At 63.6% G+C, this 4232-nt stretch overlaps 1 long non-coding RNA gene across 1 annotated transcript; it reads left to right on the top strand.

The window, feature by feature from the left end:
- The first annotated feature begins 22 nt into the window (after positions 1-22).
- LOC120496427 lies at positions 23-3429 on the top strand. Its single transcript, XR_005626300.1, has 4 exons — positions 23-175; positions 545-601; positions 1299-1413; positions 3267-3429. It is a non-coding gene; the product is annotated as an uncharacterized LOC120496427 (long non-coding RNA).
- Positions 3430-4232: the final 803 nt, after the last annotated feature.

The raw sequence follows: 4232 nt of genomic DNA on the forward strand, positions 1-4232 counted from the left end.
GGTGTCACTGGGGGCACTGGTGTCACTGGGGGCGCTGGCCTGTCCCTGTCCCTGTCCCTGTCCCTGTCCCCAGGACGTCACCAAGCGCCTGTCCCTGCCCGCTGACACCCGCCTGCCCGAGGGGGGGCTGGGGCTGCCCGGGCCCCTGAGCCGCCGCCTGCGCCGCGTCTCCCTGGTGCGTCCCAGTATGAACCAGTACAGACCAGTACGGACCAGTATGGACCAGTATAAACCAGTATGGAGGGACAGGGACTGACAAGCGCTGCTCAGCGCCCCTCGGCTGCGTGGGGGAGGCTGCTGAGCCTCCTTCTCCAGGGGCTTCTGCTGCTGCTTCCCAGTATGAACCAGTACAGACCAGTGCAGACCAGTACAGACCAGTACAAACCAGTACAGACCAGTACAGACCAGTACAGACCAGTATAAACCAGTACAGACCAGTACAAACCAGTACAGACCAGTACAGACCAGTACAAACCAGTACAGACCAGTACAGGGCGGGAGGCCGGGCCCCCCAGCCCTCCCAGTAACCGGCCCCTCTCTGCAGTCGGAAATCGGCTTCGGGAAGTTGGAGACCTACGTGAAACTGGACAAACTGGGGGAGGTGAGGCACGGGGCACCGCTGCCACCACCTGTCACCTGTGTGTCACCTCTGTCACCTCTGTGCCACCTGTGTCACCTGTCACCTGTGCTACCTGTCACCTGTGCCACCTGTGTGTCACTTGTCACCTGTGCTGTCACCTCTGTCACCTCTGTGCCACCTGTCACCTGTGTCACCTGTTACCTGTGTCACCTGTCACCTGTGTGTCACCTGTCAACTCTGTCACCTGTGTGTCACCTGTGTCACCTGTGTTCTCTTTCACCTGTGCATCACCTGTCACCTGTGCCACCTGTCCCCTGTATCACCAGTGTCACCTGGCACCTGTATCACTTGCGTATCACCTGTCACCTGTGTCACCAGTGTCATCTGTCACCTGTGTCGCCCGATGTCCCCATGTCCCTGATGATGTCCCCATGTCCCTGATGATGTCCCTGATGTCCCTGCTGTCCCCAATGTCCCTGATGATGTCCCCAGGGCACGTACGCCACGGTGTACAGGTGTCCCTGCTGTCCCTGATGTCCCCAATGTCCCTGATGATGTCCCCAATGTCCCCAGTGTGTCCCCATGTCCCTGATGATGTCCCCAATGTCCCCATGTCCCCTGCTGTCCCCAGGGCACGTACGCCACGGTGTACAGGTGTCCCCAATGTCCCTGATGATGTCCCCAATGTCCCAATGTCCCCATGTCCCCCTGTCCCCAGGGCACGTACGCCACGGTGTACAAGGGCCGCAGCAAGCTGACCGAGAACCTGGTGGCGCTGAAGGAAATCCGGCTGGAGCACGAGGAGGGGGCACCCTGCACGGCCATCCGCGAGGGTGGGGACACTGGGGACACCGGGGACACCCTGGGGACACTGGGGACACCCTGGGGACACTGCTGGGGCTGGCACTGCTGGGGCTGTCCTGCTGGGGCTGGCACTGCCACACGGTGGGACCCTGGGGACACCCTGGGGACACTGCTGGGGCTGGCACTGCTGGGGCTGGCACTGCCACACGGTGGGACACTGGGGACACCCTGGGGACACTGCTGGGGCTGGCACTGCTGGGGCTGTCCTGCTGGGGCTGGCACTGCCACACGGTGGGACCCTGGGGACACCCTGGGGACACTGCTGGGGCTGTCCTGCTGGGGCTGGCACTGCCACACGGTGGGACACTGGGGACACCCTGGGGACACTGCTGGGGCTGGCACTGCCACACGGTGGGACACTGGGGACACCCTGGGGACACTGCTGGGGCTGTCCTGCTGGGGCTGGCACTGCCACACGGTGGGGACACTGCAGGAACACTGCTGGGGCTGGCGCTGGCATCTGGCGGGCACAGGGACAGAGGGACACCACGGGGACCCCCAGGTGCCACCCCTTGGACGGGTCCATCCTATGGGGCTGAGACAGGGGACACCGTGGGGGGCTGGGGACAGGGTGGGGACACACGGGGCTGGGGACAGGGTGGGGACCCCTGGGATCCAGCGAGGGCTGGCACGGGGGACACCGCGGGGACACCGCGGGTCCCCCCGCGCGTTGTCACGTTGTCGCCGCGGGTGTCGCCGCAGGTGTGGCCGCAGGTGACAGCGAGGCGGGGCCGCCGGCGGGGCTGGCGCAGCGGGCTCGGGCCGAGCGCTGGAGCCAGTGGTCGCTGCGGGGCGGGATGGAGTCCCTGGCGCGCGCCTTGGTGGCCTTCGTGTCCCCGCGCGGCGCCGAGCTGCGCTGCCACTCGCCCCTGACACACCTGGGCCGCCACCGCGGCCGCTGGCAGGTGGGGACACTGCGGTGCCACCCCCTCCCTGCGTCCCCGTCCCGCTCCCCCCCCCCTGCCACCGTGCTGTCCCCTCCCCGGTGTCCCTTGGGTCCCTTCCCGGTGTCACCCGGGTCCCCCTCCCGCTCTCCATGGGGGGATTTTTGGGGTTTTGGGGGGATTTCAGAGGATTTAGAGGTGATATTGGGGGGTTTGGGGAGGGTTTTGGGGGATTTTTGGGGGGATTTGGGGGATCTGTGGAGCCACAGAAGGACTGGGACTGTCCCTGGCTGTCCCCAAGGTGTCCCACGATGTCCCTGAGTGTCCCTGGGTGTCCCCTGGATGTCCCTTGGGTGTCCCTGTCTGTCCCCGAGTGTCCGCTGTCTGTCCCTGTGTGTCCCCAAGTGTCCCCAAGTGTCCCCTAGATGTCTTGGGGTGTCCCTTGGGTGTCCCCTGGGTGTCCCTGGATGTCCCTTGGGTGTCCCTGTCTGTCCCCGAGTGTCCGCTGTCTGTCCCTGTGTGTCCCCAAGTGTCCCCAAGTGTCCCCTAGATGTCTTGGGGTGTCCCTCCCTGGGTGTCCCCAAGGGTCCCCTGGATGTCCCCAGTCTGTCTCTGTCTGTCCCTAGATGTACCCTGGGTGTCCCCTGACTGTCCTTGGGTGTCCCCCGGGTGTCCCCTGGGTATCTCTGAGGGTCCCCTGGGTGTCCCCTGTCTGTCCCTGGGTGTCCCCTGGGTATCCCCAGGTGTCCTCAGGTGTCCCTGGATGTCCCCATGGTGTCCCCTGGGTGTCCATGGTTCTCCCTGGATGTCCCTAAGTGTCCCTGTCTGTCCCTGTGTGTCCTCGAGTGTCCCTTGGGTGTCTCTGGATGTCCCTTGGGTGTCCCCCCGGGTGTCCCCGGCTGTCCCCGGGTGCTGATGTCCCCCTGGGGCGGGGGCAGCTCTTCCTGTTCCAGCTGCTGCGGGGTTTGGCCTTCTGCCACCGCCACAAGGTCCTGCACCGCGACCTCAAACCGCAGAACCTGCTGCTGAGCCGCCGGGGGGACCTCAAGCTGGCTGACTTCGGTCAGGGCACCCCAAAAACCTCCCCTGGGACCCCAAAAACCCCACCCGGGACCTCAAAACCCCATAAAACCACCAAAAACCCATAAAGCTTCCCAGGATCCCATAAACCTTCCCAGAACCTGCTGCTGAGCTGCCGGGGGGACCTCAAACTGGCTGACTTCGGTCAGGGCACCCCAAAAACCTGACCTGAGACCCCAAAACCTCCCCTGGGACCCCAAAAACCTCCCCTGGGACCCCAAAATCCCTACAGAAATCCATAAAACCCAAAAAACCCATAGACGTTACCAGGACTGCTGAGCCGCTGGGGGGTTCTCAAACTGGCTGACTTCGGTCAGGGCACCCCAAAAACCCCACCTGCCACCCCAAAACCTTCTCTGGGACCCCAAAAACGTCCCCTGGGACCCCAAAAACCCCACCCGGGACCTCAAAACCCCATAAAACCACCAAAACCCCATAAACGTTACCAGGATCCCATAAACCTTCCCAGGACTGCTGAGCCACCGCAGCGACCTCAAACTGGCAGACTTCGGTCAGGGCACCCCAAAAACCTCCCCTGGGACCCCAAAAACCCCCAAAATCCCTTCAGAAATCCATAAAACCCCAAAAAACCCATAGACGTTACCAGGACTGCTGAGTCGCCGGGGGGACCTCAAACTGGCTGACTTTGGTCAGGTCACCCCAAAAACCTCACCTGGCACCCCAAAACTTCCCATGGGACCCCAGAAACCCTTCAGAGCTCCACAAACTCTCCCTGAACCCCATTTCCTGCCCCCCCAGCCCCATTTTGTGCCCCCCCAGCCCCATTTCCTGCCCCCCCAGCCCCATTTTGTCCCCCACCTGTG

This window comes from Passer montanus, unplaced genomic scaffold, assembly GCF_014805655.1.
Source record: "Passer montanus isolate IOZ18808 unplaced genomic scaffold, ASM1480565v1 scaffold1145, whole genome shotgun sequence".
Taxonomy (NCBI): Eukaryota; Metazoa; Chordata; class Aves; order Passeriformes; family Passeridae; genus Passer; species Passer montanus.